This window comes from Magnolia sinica, chromosome 12, assembly GCF_029962835.1.
Source record: "Magnolia sinica isolate HGM2019 chromosome 12, MsV1, whole genome shotgun sequence".
In the NCBI taxonomy this organism is placed as follows: domain Eukaryota; kingdom Viridiplantae; phylum Streptophyta; class Magnoliopsida; order Magnoliales; family Magnoliaceae; genus Magnolia; species Magnolia sinica.
Genome location: NC_080584.1, coordinates 51,126,058 through 51,150,246, shown reverse-complemented (window position 1 = coordinate 51,150,246; position 24,189 = coordinate 51,126,058). Strand labels below are relative to the sequence as shown.

The following is a 24,189-nucleotide window of genomic DNA, read 5'->3' as shown; positions in this document are numbered from 1 at the left end:
TTAAAGATCAGTATATAGAAGACATTGGTAAGCCAAAGAAGAACCAGCCTAGTTAAGGTGAGCTAGAGGACATGGATTTGGTTATTCCTCCCGTGGTGCCTGATGACAGGGGAGTACAACAAAGTAAAGAGGACGAGGGAGTTCCTGCAAAAGTTGGACCGAGGGAGCAGCCCCCACTTGATCCACCTATTGAGCAACAGGTGAGGAGGTCATCTAGGGACAGACAACCATCCAAGAGGTACTCGCCGCATGAGTATATTATGCTCACTGATGGGGGTGAACCAGAAGATTATTCCAAGGCCCTAGCCGATGAGCATAAGGGGGAGTGGTTGAAAGATATGCAAGAGGAGATGAAATTCTTGCATAAGAACCACGCCTATTATATGGTGAAATTGCCTAAGGGCAAGAAAGCTTTGAGCAACAAGTAAATGTTTAGAAAGAAGGTTGAGTAGAAGAATTCACAGACGAAGTTCAAGGCCAGACTTATGGTGAAAGGGTTTGGTCAGAGAAAAGGCATAAACTTTAAGGAGATATTCTTACCAGTGGTGAAGATGACATCCATATAGGTGTTGCTTGGGTTGACGGCTAGCTGTTCACTCCCCAAGTATAGGGTTGTGATGTAGTAATAAACTCAGTAAGACTGAGGTCGAATCCACAGGGACTGAAACTTGTACGTTTCCTGAAACTAGGTAGAAATAGAACTAGCCTATGATGCAATCTAAATCAAATAGAATTTAAGGAATAATTGTGGAATAATTATCTAAAACTTAAGGAATTCAGAGGAAGGAAACTAGGGATTCAGAGGATCCACTTGTAGAGATCAGGGAGATCTTATGCCTGCTTCAAAAATTATGGAAATCAACTAGACTTTCTTTGATATAGTTTTCAAGAGATGACAGGTATATGAATTAGAATGGATTCCATCACCAAACCATGCCTAGGAGACAAAGTAAACAACAGAATTAAACTAATTACCAACCAACCAACAATGTATGAAGTTCAGGAAGGGTACTGTCATCCTACCATGCCCATGGAATAATGATGAACAACAGGGCTTCCTGCCTTCATAAACATAAAAAGGGGAAAGAAATACTCAAAGCCATTGCAAACCCATTATAATTTCAGCCACAATAGACCGTTAAAGACTAAGAAAAATATTCCTTTAATAATCAACTAAATCAAATTCAGTTTATGAATTTTAAATTAAAAGCATAAAATAGAATCTCCCATCTCGCTACAGGCTTCACCTCTTAGCCCTAGCTAAGAGGTTTAGCCACACATGAATGGGCTGAACCTAAAAAATAAAAGAAATATAAAGGAAAAGAAAAAGAAACCAAGCTCAGCTCACGTGCACTCAGCAAAGCCTCCCCTGCACTCTCTCACGCTCGGATTACAGCAGCAAGGCCTCTGTTCATCTGCAGCTCTCCCCTTCCTATCTTCCTCCTCTCTTTCCAGCTACGGCTCCTCCTTCTATCCCCCCATCCTTTTCTTCTGTTTTTCTCCTTTATACATCCAGGGGCGGTGGAGGGCTGGAGTCCGCGGACGAGTCAGCTGCGGAAGCTCTCTTTACGCACAGCAGTCCGTAGACGAGTCGGCTGCGTGAATAAACTTTACGCAGTCAAATTCGGGGCTTCCCACTCCCATTTTTCTTGCTTTCTTTCTAAAAGGAGATCGTCCTCTGGGAGTTTCTTGACAGACCTACATGATGAACGGTTCAGATCAGCCGTCCAATCGCCCCTAAGAGCGCACAACCCGCCGCGAAAGCCGGACGGCGTCCGGCTGCGAAACAGAGTGCGTTACGCACGTACGCTGTCTGATGGTGGGGTCCACAATAAGCTTCAAATGATCAATCCAAGCCATCCACCGGATTTATCTCGATTTTTCGGTCAAAATGGGCTGGTTTTTGTCGAGTTTTGGTGTGGTCCACCGATGTTTTTCTTCCACCGTCTATCGTCCGTTTTAACGGATGAAATCAAATATCACTCATATTTCGGGATTTCACCACCTAGGCGATGGTTAGAGGACCTATAGGATTCCGATAGACGGTCCAGATCAGACCTTTAAGTCACGATGGTGGCCCACAAGGCTGGACCGCAGGTCCCTGTTGCAAACAGTGAACGGCTTTGCCGTCTTTGAGTTGTAATCAGCCAACGCCTTGTTGACCGTCTTCAATTTCTTGGTGCACAGCGAGTCTTCCGGTGCATGGTGTACACGCACTACAGCATAGGGTCCACTTTGATATATTCATGAAATCCGTTCCGTCTATCCATTCTTTCATATCATTTAAACCGTTGAAACCAAAATTGGAGCGCATCCAGATATCAGGTGGGCCTTAATTCACTAATTTATAGGATGATCTATCCCTTGGGACACTTCCAGAGGTATTGAACAAATGAAATTCGACGTGTATGGTTAATTTATGGTCCTCAGGCCACGTATGGAGTTTCGAACTGATCAGATGGTGGGAACCCTATGATTTTGCATTCTGGACACTTTTCAGGCCACTTGAGCTTCAATTTCTTGATTTTCTTGGATCCCTGGCGTGCAAATCTGTCGATCTTGGTCTCCTAAGGTCCGTCGCTTGCCTTGGTGACTTCAGACCATTAAATCCATGCTTTTAGTACCATTTCCTAGTCCAGGCTCATGAATACGCCCTGCATCACAAACACGATTAAATCAGGCTGTTAAACAGTTCTATGTTTGTAAATCCTGGCAACGACTGGGGTCTGATATATAATATTCGACCCTCAACACAACCCCCAACCAGCATCTTGCTAGTCCCGAGCAAGGTATGCGAAAAATAAATTGAGAATTATAGGACAATTTCTATAAAATCGAATGATTTTTGAAAAACAATCCAGATCCTAGAATTCTGTGATTCATGAATGTTAGGCATTACTATCTCCTGGACTCGAGCGCACAATAACTTCATAGTCGAGCTCAAATATTAATCCATTAATTAGCATGATTCTAAATATTAAGTTCCATGGGTGTATCATGTAATCTCGGCTTATCATTAAGATTCACTTCTTAATTTCCTAATATTATCGGTAAACACTAAGATAATTCATAATAACTCAAATTTTCCTCATGGATCATCTTTTCATTGATCGACCTTCGATATATATATATTTTTCATTAAAATACTGCTAAGGGGAGGAAGCAAATCTTCACCTATAGGGAGCAAACCTATGATGAAGACCATTGTCCACCCCTTTCCGTCGGCTACTTTGGGAAATCAAATCTTCACCTATAGGGAGCAAACCCATGGTGAAGATTATTCACCCAATCCTTTCAATTTTCTCAGGCCGGTTCCTTCATACTTAGTGAGTACCAAGTAAATCCTTCAATATCAAACTGAGACCTTAATGTGAAAGCGAGATGTGACATGTGAGATCATAACTCAATCAAAGTGTACAACTTCTAATTCTGGATTAACAATTCAAACTTAATTATGCAATCCAATAGATACTAAATCCAAGCATCTTAAATTTCCAACATCATTTATCTTGAAATTCCAAGTGCCCTAGATGGCCGTAAAAATCCCTTCGAATTCACAAGAAAGTCCAAAAAAAATTTAAAAATTTTCACAATTTTTTGCTTAAGACCAAGAAAACACTGATTAGGAAACCTAATCTCCCACCCCCAACCTAAAATCTACATTGTCCTCAATGTAAAAGAAATAAGCATGCAATGCACATGGGACAACGAAAATATAAGAGGAGTGATGGAAAGATATTACCTCGATGAAAGAATCAAGAGGCTTTCCAAAGATATCTATATCACTTTCGTAGGTGCTCACGATTGCATTTAGCGTATGCAATAAGCCTTTAAACCCCTAGGTTATCCCTAGTGGATGAGTTGTAGTCTCGTGAGGGTTTGCAGTAATGTTACCCACAAACATTGAACTAAAAAAACGAAATGAAATGAAGAGCTGGGTTGCCTCCCAAGAGCGCTAAGTTTACCGTCTTCAGCCAGACAAATAAAAACCTACATATACCTTCATCAGACTAGGAGATCAATCCTGATAAACAGGAGCAGTCAGGGGCATGGACATGTCCTCTAAATCAAATTTCTCGACAAATGGTTTCAATCGATGTCCATTGACTTTAAACTCCTTGCCATTGTCGGGATCTCTTATCTCAACGGCCCCATGAGGAAAAACAGTAACAACAATGTAAGGGCCGGTCCAACGAGATCGAAGCTTACCCGGAAAGAGATGTAATTGAGAATTGTACAAAAGGACCTTCTGACCAGGCGTGAATGATTTTTGCAAAATGTGTTGGTCATGAAATGCTTTCATCTTGTCCTTGTAAATTCTCGAATTATCATACGCATCATTCCGGATTTCCTCAAGTTCATTCAATTGAAGTTTGCGTAGCGAGCCAACGTTGTCCAGATTGAAATTAAGATTTTTGATCGCCCAATACGCTTTATGTTCCAGCTCCACAGGCAAGTGACAAGCTTTCCCATAGACAAGTCTAAAGGGAGACATTCTAATAGGGGTTTTAAAGGCAGTACGGTATGCCCATAAGGCATCGGTCAATCGGATTGACCAATCCTTACGATCAGGGTTAACCGTTTTCTCTAAAATGTGTTTAATTTCCCTATTAGAAATCTCGGCTTGCCCACTTGTCTATGGGTGGTACGGGGTGCTCACCTTATGAGAGATACCGTATTTCTTCATTAAGCTCTCAAATGGTTTATTACAAAAGTGTGAGCCCCCATCACTAATGATGGCTCGAGGCGTTCCGAATTGAGAAAGGATGTTTTTTTTTAGAAATTTAATGACCATGCGATGGTCATTAGTTCGACATGGAATCGCTTCGACCCATTTAGTGACATAATCCACGACGAGCAAAATGTACAGATTTTCAAACAATTGGGGGAATGGTCCCATGAAATCGATGCCCCAGCAATCAAATGCTTCAATGATAAAGATGGGATTCAATGGCATCATATTTCGATGGGACAATGCTCCCAATTTCTGACAGCGCTCACAAGCTTTGCAAAACTCAAGAGTGTCCCTAAACATAGTGGGCCAGTAAAAGCCACACTGCAGAATCTTGGCCGTGGTCTTTTTAGCAGAAAAGTGACCACCACAGGCCTGTGAATGACAGAAGGAGATGACGCTCTGATGCTCATCGTCTGGTACACATCTCCTTAGGATTTGGTCTGGGCAATATTTAAATAAATAAGGATCATCCCAGAAAAAATTGCGCACCTCAGTGAAGAATTTCTTCTTATCTTGCGCAGTCCACTGTGTTGATATGACACCTGTAGCAAGATAATTAGCAATATCAGCAAACCAAGGTGAATGGGAGACTCTGAACAGTTGTTCATCAGGGAACATGTCGTTGATATGAGTCGTCTCAAGGGAATCAGAGGTATTAAGGCGAGACAGATGATCGGCCACTACGTTTTCTACTCCCTTTTTATCTTTAATTTTCAAATCAAATTCTTGGAGTAGAAGGATCCATCGTATCAGGCGGGGCTTAGAATCATTCTTAGAAAGAAGATACTTAAGTGCCGCATGATCTGTGTAGATAATGATCTTGGATCCGATCAAGTAGGACCTAAATTTATCCAAAGCGAACACTACGGCTAGGAGTTCCTTTTCCGTAGTCGAGTAGTTCACTTGGGCAGAATTTAAAGTTCTACTTGCGTAATGAATGACGTAGGGCCTCTTATCTTTTCTCTGGCCTAGAACCGCCCCAAGAGCATAATCAGAAGCGTCGCACATAAGCTCAAAAGGAAGGCTCCAGTCGGGTAGCTGCATGATAGGTGCAGTAGTTAACGTGCCCTTAAGCTTGGTGAAAGCTTCCGGGCATTGCTCAGTCCACTCATACGGAGCATCCTTTTGAAGAAGAGTACATAAAGGACGAGAGAGGAGACTAAAGTCCTTTATGAATCGCCTGTAAAATCCTGCGTGTCCTAAGAAGGATCGCACATCTCTGATGTTCTTGGGTGGAGGTAGGTTAAAGATAAGATCGATTTTTGCCTTATCTACCTCGATTCCCTTGGACGAGATGATATGTCCAAGGACAATTCCCTTCTGAACCATGAAATGGCACTTCTCCCAATTAAGTACCAAGTTCTTTTCTTCACATCTTTTCAGCACACATTTAAGACTTTCCAAGCACTTGCTGAAAGATGGACCGTAAACAGAGAAATCGTCCATGAAGACCTCTAGATATTGCCCCACCATATCAGAAAAGATACTAAGCATACATCGCTAAAAGGTGGCAGGGGCATTACATAGTCCGAATGGCATCCTTCGGTAGGCAAAGGTGCCGTAGGGACATGTAAATGTGGTCTTTTCCTGGTCTTCAGAGGCTATCTCTATCTGATTGTAGCCCGAATACCCGTCAAGAAAACTTTAATAGGAATGACCAGCTAACCTTTCCAGGATCTGATCAATGAATGATAAAGGAAAGTGGTCTTTCCTCGTGACGGTATTCAACTTTCTGTAGTCAATGCACATTCTCCAACTAGTAGTGACTCTAGTTGACACGAGTTCATTATTAGCATTGGCTACGATGGTGATTCCGGACTTCTTAGGGACCACTTGAGTTGGACTCACCCATTGACTATCAGATATAGGGTATATGATACCCACGTCCAATAGTTTAAGAACCTCGGCCTTAACCATTTCCTTCATATTTGGATTTAGTCTACGTTGTGGTTGCCGGACGGTTTTTGCATTATCCTCAAGATATATACGGTGAGTACAAATCGAGGGATCAATTCCCTTGAGGTCCGCTATCATCCATCCCAGGGCTCCTTTATGCTCAATGAGAGTAGAAATAAGCATACTCCCTTGTTCTTTCTCCAGGTGGGCAGAGATCACCACCGGGTATGTCTCATCTTGACCTAAATAGGCATATTTCAAATCAGAGGGCAAAGGTTTTAGGTCAAGCTTCGGTGGCTTGAGATTAGACGGTAGAGGCACTACATCAGTTTGTGGCAATTCTTCAAATTGTGGCCTCCACCGGTTAACTTCAAGTACCGGTGCAGTATCAAGTAAGGCGCACGTCTCCCTAATCATATCATCATCAAAATCATGGGAGTGGGCTAGGCACGTCTCTAGAGAGTTAGAGGATAAGGTCAGAGGTGTCGTATCTCCCACTAAAGAGTCAATCATGTTAATATCGTGGAAATCGTCATCCTCCTCTAAGTTTCTGCCGTTATTGAAAAAGATTTTGACTCTAATGTCATATTTCCAAAAGACCTAGTCATGACACCATTCCTGCAATTGATAATTGCATTTGAAGTTGCAAGGAATGGGCGGCCAAGAATGACGGGGATCTGAGTGCTTATGTTATTGATGGGTTCAGTATTCAGGATGATAAAATCTACAGGGTAGTAAAATCTATCAACTTGGACCAACACATCCTCGATTATCCCTCTTAGTACACCAACAGAGCGATCAGCAAGTTGTAGTGTGGTTCGGGTGGATTTTAATTCACCCAAACCTAACTGTTTGTATACCGAGTAGGGAATCAGATTGTCGCTCGCTTCTAAGTCAAGAAGTGCGTGATCAATTCGATGGTTCCCGATTACACATAATATGGTTGGGCTTTCGGGATCTTTGAATTTCTGTGGCACGTCTTGCTTTAGGATAGCACTCACTTTCTCAGTCAAGAAAATTTTCTTTTGAATACTTTGCCGTCTTTTGGTCTTGCATAAGTCTTTCAGAAATTTGGCATATAAAGGAATCTGTTTCACGACATCAAGTAGAGGAATGTTGACTTTCACTTGTTTCAACACCTCTAGAATATCCTGAGAGTTAGAGAGAGGTTTTGGTGAAACCAACTGTTGGGGGAACGGAGCAACTGGCTTCTCTAGAAGTTCCGGTTCTAATTTTTGTGGGGCATCACTGGATCCAACATTGTTGTCCTCTTCTGGTTCTTGAGGCTTTTCGGGAATAACCGGAAGAGTTTTATCAATGATCTTTCCACTCCTAAGAGTGGTGATGGATTTAGCGTGCCCCATCTGATTTGAAGAGCTGGGATCATTAATCTCATACTGCAGTTTAGGATTGGGGAGAGGTTGTGCAGGAAGCATCCCCTTTTCTATAACCGTCATACGAGAATGTATCTTTTGCATAAAATCTGTAATTCCCCGCATTGCCTGAGCCAGCTCTTGTATGGAATTTTGAACCGGTTCCTCTTGAGGTTTCACTTGATTTGGATTTTGATTGAAGAAACCTGGAGGAGTAGCCGTTTGTCCATTCCTCCAACTAAAGTTTGGATGATTTTTCCAGCCAGGATTGTATGTATTGGAGTTAGGTCCAGTAAAAGGTCTTTGATAGTTGTTTACGGCATTAGCTTATTCATTCAACACTCCTCGAAAGGCGGGTATTGTAGGACAATTTTCAGTTGTATGAATGTTGCAATCACAGATGCCGCAAACAATTTCATTAACCTTATCCTTCTTTCCTTCTATGGCCTCAACTTTCCTTATGAGCGTAGTCACTTTACACTTAAGATCATCCTCTTCTTTCAAGAGATATAATCCACCTTTCTCCTTTAATTGAGTCGGCCTAGACGTGGTGTTTGATTTTGGGTAATAGTCCCAAGATTGTGTTTTTTCAGCCAAACTGTCGAGGTAGTCCCATACCTCGTCGACATCTTTATTAATGAACTCTCCATTACACATTGTCTCGATCATTTGGCGCATGGAAGATGTCAGTCCATCGTAGAAAAAATTTGTAATGCGCCACGTTTCAAATCCATGTTGTGGGCATGAACTGACCAAATCTTTGAACCTTTCCCAACATTGGAAGAATGTTTCATCTTCCTTTTGGGCAAAGTTCATGATTGCTTTTCTGAGGGTAATTGTTTTATGATGTGGGAAGAATTTTTTTATGAATTCCCTCTGCATGTCGTTCCATGTGCCAATGGATATAGGACGCAGTGAATGTAACCACGTCTTAGCTTTCTCTTTTAAGGAAAAAGGAAGGAGTTTCAGCCTAATTGTATCCTCAGATACATTAGGAAAACATAATGTAGCTATAATCTCATCGAACTCTTTCAAATGTAAATATGGACTCTCTGATTCAAGTCCATGGAATTTGGGAAGGAGTTGGATAACTCCTGGCTTGATGTCCATTTGTCCTGTGTTTTCAGGAAAAATCATGCATGAGGGCGTACTCACTCCCGCCGGTTGTAGATAATCTCGTAAAGTACGAGGCGGGGGTGTCTGATGCACCTCATTTTCATCTTGGGTATCCTCCACCCTAGGTGGAAGTAGAGGAGGTTGGTCTTCAGCCATAATTTCAGTTAACTCAGGGGATTTCGAGCGGTGTCTAGTCCTGCGATGGATAGTCAACCCCTCAACCAATCCTCCTTCAGTCAAGAGACGTCGAGTGTTGTCACGGGCCCACTTGGGCATGAAACACTCAAAGCCCTCAACTAAATTCAAAGCCTAATCCTAAGAAGGGAAAAGAAAATCTAGGAAGAAAGAGAGAGTTGGAAAGAAATTACCAAATTGGAGTCCTAAGTTAAAAACCTGCAAAATAAAATAAAAATAAGTTAGATTCTAAAAAAAAGAAGAACAATCCTTTAAAAGAAAAATAGCAGTAAACTGATTTCTAAAAGAAGGAATTCCTAAAAGAAAGTGGATATTTCTAAAATAAATTAGGAAAGTCCTAAACTAGAAGGTAAATTACTAAAAGAAAACTGAAGAATAGAAAGTAGAGGAAGAGCTTACTGAATTAGAGATTTCTATCTTAAAGGCCTACAACATAGGAAGGTTAGTTTCTAAACAAAAATTCTAAAAATAAATTAGGAAAACAAAATTAGATTCTAAAAGAGTTAAAATTAGAAAGTAACAAAAGAGGAAAGTTTTTAAAAATAAACTACCTAAAAATAGAAAAATACTAAAATTAAAAATTTAAACCCTAATTCTAAAAAGTAGAAAAAGTAGAGAGATTAGGAAGGAATTACCAATTTAGAAACTTATGTCAGGATCCTATAAAACAGGACAACAAGTTAGTTCTAGAAATCAAATAAAAGTCTACAACTAAAGTTAGTCAAATTCTAATCTTAAATTAATTCTGAACCTAATTAATTTCAGAAAATCGCAACCGTCAGTCCCCGGCAACGGCGCCAAAAACTTATTCACTCCCCAAGTATAAGGTTGTGATGTAGTAATAACTCGGTAAGACCGAGGTCGAATCCACAGGGACTGAAACTTGTACGTTTCCTGAAACTAGGTAGAAATAGAACTAGCCTAAGATGCAATCTAAATCAAATAGAATTTAAGAAATAATTGTGGAATAATTATCTAAAACTTAAGGAATTCAGAGGAAGGAAACTAGGGATTCAAAGGATCCACTTGTAGAGATCAGGGAGATCTTATGCCTGCTTCAAAAATCATGGAAATCAACTAGACTTTCTTTGATATAGTTTTCAAGAGATGACAGGTATATGAATTAGAATGGATTCCATCACCAAACCATGCCCAGGAGACAAAGTAAACAACAGAATTAAACTAATTACCAACCAACCAACAATGTATGAAGTTCAGGAAGGGTACTGTCATCCTACCATGCCCATGGAACAATGATGAACAACGGGGCTTCCTGACTTCATAAACATAAAAAGGAGAAAAAAATATTTAAAGCCATTGCAAACCTATTGTAATTTCAGTCACAACAGACCGTTAAAGACTAAGAAAAATATTCCTTTAATAATCAACTAAATCAAATTCAGTTTATGAATTTTAAATTAAAGGCACAAAATAGAATCTCCCATCTCGCTACAGGCTTCACCTCTTAGCCCTAGCTAAGAGGTTTAGCCACACATGAATGGGCTGAACCTAAAAAATAAAAGAAATATAAAGGAAAAGAAAAAGAAACCAAGCTCAACTCACGTGCACTCAGCAAAGCCTCCCCTGCACTCTCTCACACTCGGATTACAGCAGCAAGGCCTCTGTTCATCTGCAGCTCTCCCCTTCCTGTCTTCCTCCTCTCTTTCCAGCCACGGCTCCTCCTTCTATCCCCCCATCCTTTTCTTCTGTTTTTCTCCTTTATACATCCAGGGGCGGTGGAGGGCTGGAGTCCGCGGACGAGTCAGCTGCGGAAGCTCTCTTTACGCACAGCAGTCTGCAGACGAGTCGGCTGTGTGAATAAACCTTACGCAGTCAAATTCGGAGCCTCCCACTCCCATTTTTCTTGCTTTCTTTCTAAAAGGAGACCGTCCTCTGGGAGTTTCTTGACAAACCTACATGATGAACGGTTCAGATCAGCCGTCCGATCGCCCCCAAGAGCGCACAACCCGCCGCGAAAGTCGGACAGCGTCCGGCTGCGAAACAGAGTGCGTTACGCACGTACGCTATCCGATGGTGGGGGTCCACAATAAGCTTTAAATGATCAATCCAAGCCGTCCACCGGATTTATCTCGATTTTTCGGTCAGAATAGGCTGGTTTTTATCGAGTTTTGGTGTGGTCCACCGATGTTTTTCTTCCACCGTCTATCGTCCGTTTTAACGGATGAAATCAAATATCACTCATATTTCGGGATTCCACCACCTAGGCGATGGTTAGAGGACCTATAGGATTCCGATAGACAGTCCAGATCAGACCTTTAAGTCACGATGGTGGCCCACAAGGCTGGACCGCAGGTCCCTGTTGCAAACAGCGAACGGCTTTGCCGTTTTTGAGTTGTAATCGGCCAACGCCTTGTTGACCGTCTTCAATTTCTTGGTGCACAGCGAGTCTTTCGGTGCATGGTGTACACGCACTGCAGCATAGGGTCCACTTTGATATATTCATGAAATTCGTTCCGTCCATTCATTCTATCATATCATTTAAACCGTTGAAACCAAAATTGGAACGCATTCAGATATCAGGTGGGCCTTAATTCACTAATTTATAGGCTGATCTGTCCATTGGGACACTTTCAGAGGTACTGAATAGATGAAATTCGACGTGTACGGTTAATTTATGGTCCTCAGGCCACGTATGGAGTTTCGAACTGATCAGATGGTGGGAACCCTATGATTTTGCATTCTGGACACTTTTCAGGCCACTTGAGCTTCAATTTCTCGATTTTCTTGGATCCCTAGCATGCAAATCTGTCGATCTTGGTCTCCTAGGGTCCGTCGCTTGCCTTGGTGACTTCAGACTGTTAAATCCATGCTTTTAGTACCCTTTTCCAGTCCAGGCTCGTGAATACGCCCTGCATCACAAACACGATTAAATCAGGCCGTTAAACAGTTTTATGTTTGTAAATCCTAGCAACGACTGGGGTCTGATATGCAATATTCGACCCTCAACACTAGCATGGATCTAGAGATAGAACAGTTATATGTTAAAATTGTCTTCCTCTATGTTGACCTGGAAGAAGAGATTTACATACACCAATCAGAGGGGTTCGAGGTCAAGGGCAAAGAGCATATAGTGTGTAGGCTAAGGAAGAGCTTGTATGTGCTGAAACAAGCTCCACGACACAGGTACAAGAAGTTCGACTCGTTTATGTTGAAGCAAGGGTATGACAGAACGGAGTCGGACCACTAAGTGTTCACGCACAAGTTCTCAGATGGTGATTTCTTAGTTCTGCTTTTATACGTTGATGACATACTCATCATGGGAAAAGACATCAAGAAGATTGACAGGCTGAAATAAGAGTTGGAAAAGTCATTCGCGATGAAAGACTTGGGCCCAGCTAAGCAGATCCTAGGAATGGAGATAACCCATGATAGAAGCGGTAGGAAGCTTTGGCTGTCACAAGAGCGGTATATTGAGAAAGTCCTAAAGCGGTTCAATATAAATGCAGCGAAGCCGGTCAGTACTCCACTGGATGGTCACTTTAGATTGAGCGATAGACAGTGTCCCAAGATGAAGGCAGAGGTGGATGAGATGCATAAGATACCCTATGCGTCAGGTGTAGGAAGTTTAATGTATGTTATGGTGTGTACACGCCCAGACATAACATATGTGGTTGGTGTTGTCAGCTGGTATCTTGTCAATCCTGGTAAAGAGCATTGAGCAGCAGTGAAATGGATAATGTGGTATCTAAGAGGCTCATCCAAGTTGAGCCTATACTATAGTGACGAAAAACCTGTGTTAGAAGGATACATAGATGCAGATATGGAAGGTGACATAAACTCTAGGAAGTCTACATCGGGGTTCATGTTCACGTTTGCAAGGGGAGCAGTCTCTTGACAGAGTAAGCGACAGAAGGTCATAGCATTGTCGATGATAGAGGCCGAGTACATTGCAGTCATAGAGGTATGCAAAGAGATGCTTTGGATGAAGAGGTTCCTACAGGAACTTAGCCTGAAGCAGGAGCAGCACGTGGTCTATTGTAATATCAAAGTGTTATACACTTGAGCAAGAATCCAAGTCAGCATTCCAAGTCGAAGCACATAGAGATTCAGTATCACTGGATCAGTGATACTTTAGAACAGAAGGTGTTACAGCTTGAGAAGATCCATACGGACGATAATGGATCAGACATGGTAACCAAGGCTTTGCTCAAGGGCAAGTTTGAGGTTTGTAGAAACCGGGCTAGCTTAAAGAAGGTGAATTCCTCCTGAGTCGGAAAGGGAGAGATTTGATGGTGTTTTCCTCAGTTTAGAGGAGAGATAATGCAAGCAGTTGAAAATTGGAATGTTTCACCGCGCTACTCGACCAGTCGAGTGAGCAGTACTCGACCAGTCGAGGGTCACTCGAATTAAAATCCAACGAGCTCAGTGGACAGTGCTCAACTAGTCGAGGGCCTTGCTCGACCGGTCGAGTGAACAATCTTGACCAGTCCAGGAGCCTGCTCGACCAGTTGAGGTTACGCAGATTTGAGTCCGGATCTTACGCAGACTGGGAAAATCTAAGGTCTTTCGCAAAAGGGTACGAAAGGAAGTTTTCTAAACTATAAATAGGGGTGCTTAGGGCCTTTCTAGGTAATGCAAGAGGTGATGTAAGAGGGTTTCCTAAAGCTTTGCAAGGGTTTACTAAAGGGTTTAGGGCTATCAAAGGTGTGAGAGAGAGAGAGAGAGATAGAGAGAGAGAGAGGAAGCTTGTGGAAGGGAGGTGATGCAAGAGGGTTTCCTAAAGCTTTGCAAGGGTTTCCTAAACTATGCTCGTGGAAGTGATCTACTGTGCAATCAACATCTCAGTGCTTATACGTCCTCGTGATCGGTGAGATCTCTCCGTTTTTCTTTTATTCTCTTATTGTTTATCCACTCCTTCGTGAGTGAAGAAGGTTGTAACATTCTACTTCATAGTGGATTGTTGATCTGGACGAGGTCCCATAGTTTTTACCTCTTTGAGGGTTTTCCACGTAAAAATCTTTTGTGTCATGTGGTTTGTGTTTTGATTTATTTCAATGCTTTTTTATCCCATAATTCTGATTTGTTTTGGGAGGCTAGATCCTATGATTTTGTGCAAGGCCCCCAACAGGTTGGTTTGATTTGATTTGTATGTGGGGTTATATATAGAATTTCTAAGGCATGCGTATGGGCACACGTGAACATTAAATTAGGTATTGTACTTTCTTCCAGAATGCGTGATTAGGTACTGCCCCAGCCTGTTATGAGCTCAGGACGGGCTAGCCTCCGAGGGGCCTCGTGATGCATGGATTTCATCCCCATTGTCTTTCATTTTTTTTAAAGATCATTTTAAAATATAATCTCAAAAATAAGGAAACTTCAAGGCTTAAGTGGACCATACAGTGGGGATTAAATTTCTTGGGGACCATAGAAGTTTTGGATTAAGATGATATTTATTTTTAAACTTCATCCAGGTATATATGACCATATCAACGTGTTGGTTGGAAAATAAACGACACGGCGAGACTTAAAGAAGTTTTCAATGGTGGGTTTCCTTAGCATGACTTTTCCTGTGGTGTGGTCCACTTGAGACTTTCATCAGCATTAATTTTTCAGGATAATAAACTAAAATAATATCTAAAAATAGATGAACGGTAGGGATAAAAGCCATACATAACGATGGCCCCTCAGTGACCCATCAGATCTTCTTTCAGAATGCCTGGAATGAGAGCGGATTAGGTGCGACCCTGGCATCACCCAAGAGGATGGGCCCTAACCGCGAGGCTCACCTTGATGTAAGTATTATGTATCCAAGCGGGCATTTTTTGAAATGAAGCATATCCAATTATTAGGTGGACCACCATAAGAAACCATATTGGTGATTAACTCTCCTACCATAAATAAATAAATAAATAAATAAAAAGAAAAAAAATAATTCTTAGGGAGCACCTTCAGTTTTTTTTAGTATTTATTTACCATCTAATCTGTCGATAAGGTCACATGAGCCTGGATGAAGAGAGAAAAAACAAATATCAGCTTGATTTAAAACTTTTGTGGCTCATTAATGGCCAATCACCACTGCTTCTTATGGTATGGTCCACCTGATAATTGAATCTGCTTCATTTTTAGAATAATATCCTAAAATGATCTAGAAAAACAGATGAACAGTAAGGACACATAATAAGTATATCAAGTTTGGCCCCACGGTAACACCATGGTAAAGGCTACACCATCTTGGGTGGGATGCGGATTAGCTACTTACAGGTCGAGTAGCGAGAAGCGCTACCCAAGCGATGTCACCAAGTTCTGTAGGCCCCACCATGACATATGTTTTATATCCATACCATGAGTCAGATCCAAAGCTCGAGTGGACCCCACCATAGAAAACAGTGGGGAGATAATGCCTACCATTAAAAAGTTCTAAGGGCCACAAAAGTTCAGCTGATATTTGTGTTTTCCATGCTTTCATGTCTCCTTTAACACAAGAACAGGTTGGATCTGAAATAAACATTATGGTGGACCTTTGGAAGGTTTCAACAGTGGGAGTCACTCTCTCCACTGTTTTTTGTGGTGGGGTCAACTCTAGCCTTGGATCTGTCTCATTCTTTGGATCATGCCCTAAAATGATCTCTCCAAATTTATAAACGGTGTGGATACAAAACATACATCATGGTGAGGCCTACATAACTTAGTGAGGTCACACTTCATTAAGCTAGTCTCGCTACTCAACCTGTCAGTAGCTAATCCGCGTCCAGTTGGGTGACCCCCGACGCGGATTATGTGCGAGACTCTACTGAAGTGACGTCACCAAGTTAGATGTGCCCCACCATGAGATATGTGTTGTATCCACACCGTCCATCCATTTGGAAAGATCATTTTAAGAAACAAGACAGAGAATGAAGCAGATCCAGAGCATTATTGGACCCCACCACAGAAAACAGTGGGGAGAGTAACGACCACCGTTGAAACCTTCTTAAGGTCCATCATGATGTTTATTTGAGATCCAACCTGTTCATAAGTTAAAACAGACACAAAAGAAGGGGAAAAAATATGAGCTTGATCGAAAACTTTAGTGGCCCTTAGAAGTTGTTAACGGTGGGCATCACTCTCCCCACTGTTTTCTGCGGTGGGGTCCATTACATCTTTGGATCTAAATAATTATTTGTATCATCGCTTAAAATTATCTCTCTAAATGTATGGACGGTGTGGATATATGGTGGGGCCCACAGAACTTAGTGACATCACTTCAGCAGCAGTCTTGCAACTTAACCTGTCAGTAGCCAATCCACGTACGGTGAGGCTGGGGTCTCACCTAATCCTCTCTAGTGTGGAGTGTGGTTTGACACCATGGCTAGCTATAGTTATCTGCCAGGTGGCTATTTTACTGGATCAGGTAAGAAAGGTGAGATCAAGAACCTTTTGACATGGATATTGCATGATATGCTTGAGAATTTTAAAATCTTTATTTTCTTGGTGTGAAATGCTCCGTTGCTTTTTTGGACATTATAAATTATAGTGCTTCTAGTTGCATCTGCCCACTTACACCATCGAATCAAACAATCCATAGCACATTTCATGGACTACCATGAAAAAAAAATCACACATTGGATTATATAATCATCCTTGGCTTTATTTTATTTATCCATATTCCAAGCTAAGATGGATGGCTATGAATGTCTAACAAAACTGATGCTCTGGAATCAGAGGTAATTCATGATCGGCCCTAACAAATAGAGGGATCGAAGTGTTGATTGGACCTAGCTATTTTGTGTAAACAATCTTGACCATCCATATTAAAGGCTTTTGATCAATGGTTAATGTTCGTTGGGTTGGTGTGATGTTTGGATGGCAGGTCACGAGATGTGTGCTGGACATAGTGAACGGTCTAGATCAATGAATTGTTATCCAAGTGTAGCATTTCTCTTCTTAGGTAGGAGTGATGATGAATTTCAATGGTTTTGATTAGATCAATGCAATGATTAAGATTTGAAGGAGGTTTAAGAGGGATGCAGATTGCGTGCAACTGTGTGAATTCAGAAGCTAGGTAGGGCCTATGGTGATGTTTGGAGAAATCTACCCTTTTCATCTGTTTTGCTTAACATGAGCCTAAAAATGAGGGTATTCAAAACTCAAGTGTGCAAAGTGACGATTGAATATTCACCGTTGAAACACTGGTGGGCCCACAAAAGTTTTTCATCCTAAGATTTTTATTATTATTATTTTTCTGTCATCCCAGTAGGAATGACCTTATGAATGGTTTAGATGGCATATAAACATCACGACAGATCCCAAGGAGCTTTCAACCTTAGGCATTTTGCTATCTGCTTTTTCCTGTTGTGCGGCCCACTTAATTTTTGGATTGGCTTCATTTTTGGGCTCGTGTCCTAACATGAGCGGGAAAAACGGATGGACAGGATGGATTTTTCACAAACATCATGATAGGTCCTACCTAGCTTCTAATCCCATGAATTTTTTGTGAATGAGTGTGGTATGCAGTCTATCTCTAGTTAAGAGGTGGATTGGGTATTGCCCCGGCCCATCTCCCTCATCACATGACATTGTGAGATTTGATTGGATGATAGGCCGTTGTAAAATTGAGGTTCAGTCAAGTACATACTTGACCAAATAACATCCCACCACCAATTAAATCCCAATACGTAAAGTAGGAGGGAAGCCAATGCTAGCAGGTGTACCACTCAATCATTATGCATTTTAAGAGTTAAAGAATATAACCGGCTGTTGTAAGATAATGCATACGAGAATAGGGAAAAAAAAATAAAAAATTATCATCTTATCTAAAGCTAGGGAAAAATGCAAACACTAAAGGGTGCGTTTGGATGTACCAAAAATCATAATATTTCAATCATGAAATGAAATGTATCTTTTCAAGTTTAGTGGTGCTCAATTTTATATGTTATTGGTTAATGTTTATTTTTCATTTTTTTTCCTCTCTTAGCATTGCGAAATTGAACACAATTTGGAACACGAATATTCAAGTTGATTAATGCATATGCCCCATATATACCATATATGACCTTACTGCATCGACGCTATGGTCCAAAGATGAAGTTGGTCCACTTACTAGGTGTGCCATGATACTAGGAATAAGTGGACAGGTTAAAAAGGTTCTCTGTTTTTTTTTTTTTTTGTTAGCTTTGTTTGTCCACCCCACTCTCAGTTCACACTTCTCTGTTAGCCACCCCCACTAGGGATCAATACTAAGACCTCAGCGTTGAAACGAGGTATCTTTCACTCTGTTTACCACTTGAGCTATGGATCAAGGTGTTTAAAATAAATAATAATAATAATAATAAAATAAAAAAAGGTTTGGTTGCTTTAGGCCCACCTGACTCGATAGAGCTGGTCCCAGCAATAGGAATGTGTGGTTGTATCTCATGGTATCCTTCTGACTGATGTCTTGGATATTGCACATGCCTGCTATGCTGGTGCATTAGCCAACCGAATTAGGTGCGACCTTGATTGTAGGGCCTACCTTGATGTATCTATTGTATGTCAACACCCTCCATCCATTTTTCTAGATCATTTTAGCGCATGAGACCATGATCGAAGCGCATCCAAATATTAGGTGGACCACACCATAGGTGATGTAGAGTGGGTCGTGGAAACTTTCATGTCCAAGATGGATCAGAGAAGCCCCGATTAGAGGCAGAAGTCATCAAGACCGTCAGAACCTTAAAACAGGCATATCTCGCAAACCAGAATGAGTTACTTGACGTACCATTTATGATTTTAGGGTAGGACGAGTTACTTTAGCCAACCAACTTGGCTTTGCCCGGTTGGCCACACCGAATTTGCGAGATTCCATCACATTGACAGCCATATTCCATGTTTAATTCCGTTTTTACTATAAATAGTAAGTTTTAGTTTGATTATAACTCTTCATCCGTTGGCCTTTAGGAGTTGTGTCCAACATGAAAAGTTCTTAGAATAATTAGGAGAATAAAATGGTTATGCAACATAGGAAACTTACTATAAAAAGTAAATTTACTATTTATCGTAAGTTACGAATTTTTAAGAGTTTTAGTTATAATTTGCTTCTGATTTCTCTCTCATTGCTTGGTATCCCTATTTAAAGGGTCGTAAACTTATTTATTTCATCAATTAATCAAATTTCGAATTTATTAGAATTTATTCCTATTTTTTTGCTTTCTTTCCTCGTGGATTCGAGAAGTCTCTGTGAGGAGTCTAGAGAAGTTCCGTGGATTCGAGCAGTTATCCTTGAGGAAGACGGTGATCGAACTCATCACGTTCATTCCTGCGTTAATAGGAAATAATGGTGACTGAACGACCACTATTAAAAACTTCTTAGGGCTCACTATAATGTTTATTTGCCGTCCAACTTGTTTATAAGCTCACACAAAGCTAAATGAAGGGAAAAAATTAAATATTAGCTTGATCCAAAACTTTTGTAGCCTAAACTATTTCGCACATTCTCTTTCACAAGTGCAAAGTACACTATTTAGTGCCACTACAAGCACACTGCCCTCGATCGTGCCCGAGTGTGCGTGGGTAACACAAATTGAGAATCTCTTCTTCCATTTCTTCAAGTAAAAATACTCTATACTACAACACTTGTAAATAAAAACTTTTCTCCCACTATCAGATGTGGGACTAAACAAAAAACAACATTTCCTTTATTTTATTTTATTTTCAAATTTATTTTAGCATAAAAATGAAAAATTCAAAATAATCTATTTTTTAACCAAAATTTCAACAACATGTGTACCACTCAATCTGTGCGCATTTAAAGACTAAAGGAATACAACTGGCTGTTGTGAGATAATGCACATGAGAATGGAGGGGAAAAAAAAATCTTATCTAAAGGTAGGGCAAAATGTAAAGACTAAAGGGTGTGTTTGGATGTGCCAAAAATCATAATATTTCATGATTAATCAGCCTAAATTAATACCAAATATCATGAAATGAAATGTATCTTTTCAGGTTTAGTGGTGCTCAATTTTATATGTTATTGGTTGTTTTTTTGCCTCTTTTGGCATTGCGAAATTGAATAGAAACGCGAGTATTCAAGTTGACTAATGCATATGCCCCACGTATACCGTATATGTTCAAAGATGAAGGTGGTCCACTTAGTAGGTGTGCCATGATACTAGGAATAAGTGTACAGGTTCAAAAGTTTCGGTTGCTTGTGGCCACATTACTCGATAAAGCTGATTCCGGGAATAGGAATCTGTGGCTGTATTTCATGGTTTCGTTCTGACCGATGTCTTGGATATTGCACCTGCCTGCCATGCTGGTGCATTAGCCAACCCGATTAGGTGCGACCCTGATTGTAGGGCCTACCTTGATGTATCTATTGTATATCAACACTGTCCATCTGTTTTTCCAGCTCATTTTAGTGCATGAGACCAAGATTGAAGTACATACAAATATCAGGTGGACCACACCGTAAGAAACATTGCTGATTGGACAACCACTATTAAAAACTTCTTAGGGCCTATTGTAAGATTTATTTTCCATCCATCCTGTTTAAAAGCTCACACATACCTGAATAAAGAGGAAAAAACAATATCAGCTTGATCCAAAACTTTTGGAGCCCACGAGATGTTTTTAATGGTCAATAACAACTGTTTCCTCTGATGTGGTCCCCCTGAGATTTGGATATTCTTCAAATTTTGGCTCACGTCTTAAAATGAGTTGGTAAAGCAGGAGGACCCGGTGGATATACAATAGATATATCAAGGTGACCCCACCATCAGGGCCGCACCTAATCCACTCCCAACTTTTTTACACGTGTGCGAGCTACCAAAGCCTTTTTTGTTTTTTTCAAAGTGCTGTAAATTGCACTATACACGTGTGATTTACTAGTAATATTAACTGTTTTTATGTAGAGAGGCATGAGTCCAACCGGTTAGACAATAAATTACAGTCCACCCAGTGGATATTTCCAACCGTTCATTTGTGTGCGACATCCCACATGTCCAATAGGTGGGCCCTATACCGATAATCACCTCGTGAAAAAATCATCCAAATCCACTAATCCAATGGATCACACTTATAGTTTTCTACTTATCAATGGCTGAAAATTATTTCTACAGTGCGGTCCACCTGATGTGTATGTAGGGCTGAATCGTTAACCTATTGGAAGGGTTGGATTTCACATTTAGTTGATAAGTTGGAAGTTACCTTGTTGTCCAACCAATTGGACCTAGGACCTCTTATTTAAATTTGTTAAAATATGTGATTTTGAGCAATTTTTAATTTCAAAAGCAATTAAGCAACCGCTGAATACATTTGGTTGGGCCATGCATTATTTGTTTATTTGATCATGTTAAAAGGCAATTAGCACCCAATAAAGAAAAATCAGCTTCTTAGGAAGGTTACAATGCATGGCTCAGTGGTAGATGACATTGCGTTACAATACCGTGGTTATAGGTTTAAGTGCGGGAAGCATGTGTGGATAGATTTATATGAAAGGAGAGTGCATCCAAACCCTGGTCGGACAATACCTCAGTCAGGCAATAAACTATCTTACCAAAGCTCTTGTGAGGCCCACCATGATGTATCTGTTTATCCACACTGTCCATCCACTTTCTCAAGCCATTTAAAGGGATTAGCCCAAAAATAAAGCAGATCCAATAATCAAGTGGACCACACCAAATAGTGAGATTGGGTTGCATTAAATGCAAAAGTCATCTATAGTGCGGCCGATTGGATCTACTTCAGTTTTGGGCTCATACCTTAAAATGATATGAAAAAATGAATGCAGTGTGGATATATAAATGGATACATTATGATGTCCCCCACAGGAGCTCTAATTGGATGGCTTATTATTCGACATAGGATCAATAATGGATAGACTTTGTTTCAACACTAAGATCATGGGATCAAGTGTTCATGCAGCGTAGGTGTGTGTGCTGAAAATAAAATCATGGTTGCACATTAGTGGGCCACACATATACACCGACGATAATTTGTGGGACTTTTTTAACTGGTAATTATTCTCATACTAGTTTGAAATGCATGACCTGTGGACCAACATCATTTTTTATCCGTGGCATGTTCTTGATGTGGCCTACCAAATGAATGGGCCAAATATTTGATATGTGTGTTGTCTAGAAGACCTGGCCTCTAACACATGTAGAGCCTCGATCTAAAGCTGACCCTTTCTATGCTACTTTTAGGGTGTCAGGCTTGATACATGTACACTCAAAATTTGCCCATTTGGCACACCTTAATTCCAATTAAACTGACCAAATTCTTGGTGTCTATTGTATCCTATTTCTAATTGATCGGAATAGAGCCGATAAAGAAATGATATATTGCATTACACAAAGGATATGAGTTGTATGGAAAGATTTTCTAAGAGATATAATATGCTTTTTATGAAATTATAGTTGGCACTGATTTGACACTACACATCATTTGAAGACAAGGCATAAGCAACAAGGTATTGCGGTCAAGATGAGAAAAATCTTGGAGTGCGACCGAAAGGTAAAATATGATTGAAAAAATAGAATGGAATTTGGTCGAGAGAAGAGGAATAATCAATGACAAGAAATATAACAAAAAGAAAGATCTAAAGAGTGACTCTTTAGCTATCAAAACTGACGAATCAAATGAGAGAAATGTATAAAGATAAGCAACATGAGAAAACTATAAGTAGCAGGCAAAATCAATGGAACAAGGCGTCTCACACCAATTAAACGAAACCAAATATATCAATTTACTTTATCTCAGTCTATCTTAAGAATAAAAATAATCTAGTAGAAGTAATTCGTAGTTGTAATCCAAGTCTATGCTCATAAGTTAGACTTGATCCTTATCCAATATGAAGCAATTTTTTTCAGAGACACATTCTTACAGTCGCTCCTAATGACTGATTATGATTTATTTTTTTTACTTTTGTCTGATTACACCGGTATACTGAAAAGTCATTTCTTGTGAAAAGAAAAGTGCAATCCACTTTCGGAGGAAGAACCCTACCCTTCAATTATCATTTGATCATTACAAAATTCTACAGGTGGTTGAGTAGGCGATCGATCTTATCAAATTCTAGTCATATATGTTCATATTGGACGTATCTGTTTATTTCGGCACTTAGGGTTAAAGTTAATCAATTTGAATCGAGCTACTATATTGATTCTTGCTAGCGCGCTTATTTGTACATATTTTTTGTCAATCACGTGCGCCTATGTGTTAAGGAGTCTATTGAGCCCTTGGTAGCTAAAAACCGAAGACACATGAAGATCGATGCATCAAGTGAAAAATAAGTATATAAAGTGTCTTAATGACCCTAATCTTGACCCAAAACAATCTTCTACCTCTAAATGATCATAACTTAATATGTAAACATTGTTAATCATCCACTAGCCTTAGAAGACGCATTTGAATATGCTTAGATAAGTTATAGATCTTTTGAGTTGTTGTTAAACTAAACTGCCAAAATACGATCAATCGATCCTTGAGCGATCTAACATGTCTCAAATCGCCCAGCAAGAAATTCATTAAAATTCTAACATTATAACGATCTATCGGTGCATCGCCCAATCGATTGAAGGTGATTTCGATCGATCGAACCATCTGTTTTCTGTAATTTTTTACCGTTGAAACTTACTTAGTTCATTTATAAAAGTCATACGAACCTTGGCTTTTTTCATGGATTTTTGGTGCAATAAAAGGTTATGTATTTTTTCACTCAAACCACATATCTTATACCTCTAATCACATGAGTTCCAAGTCATCTTCCTTGAAATTTTCACCCCAATGAGAATTCAAACCTCCACCTTGAAAATAATTTTGAACTCTACAATTTTCTAAAGTTTAGACCCAAACCTCTTGGCAAATCTTTTGTATAAATTTTCTAGAAGACACATCTAAGGAAATCCCCTAGTATTATAATATTCTTATGTGTTATAGGAGATTTAACCAACCTCC

General features: G+C 40.2%; 1 non-coding gene across 1 annotated transcript; it reads left to right on the top strand.

Moving 5' to 3' along the window:
• Positions 1-8,731: 8,731 nt before the first annotated feature.
• Positions 8,732-8,838, top strand: LOC131222215 (small nucleolar RNA R71). The gene has a single exon (XR_009159922.1). It is a non-coding gene; the product is annotated as a small nucleolar RNA R71 (small nucleolar RNA).
• Positions 8,839-24,189: the final 15,351 nt, after the last annotated feature.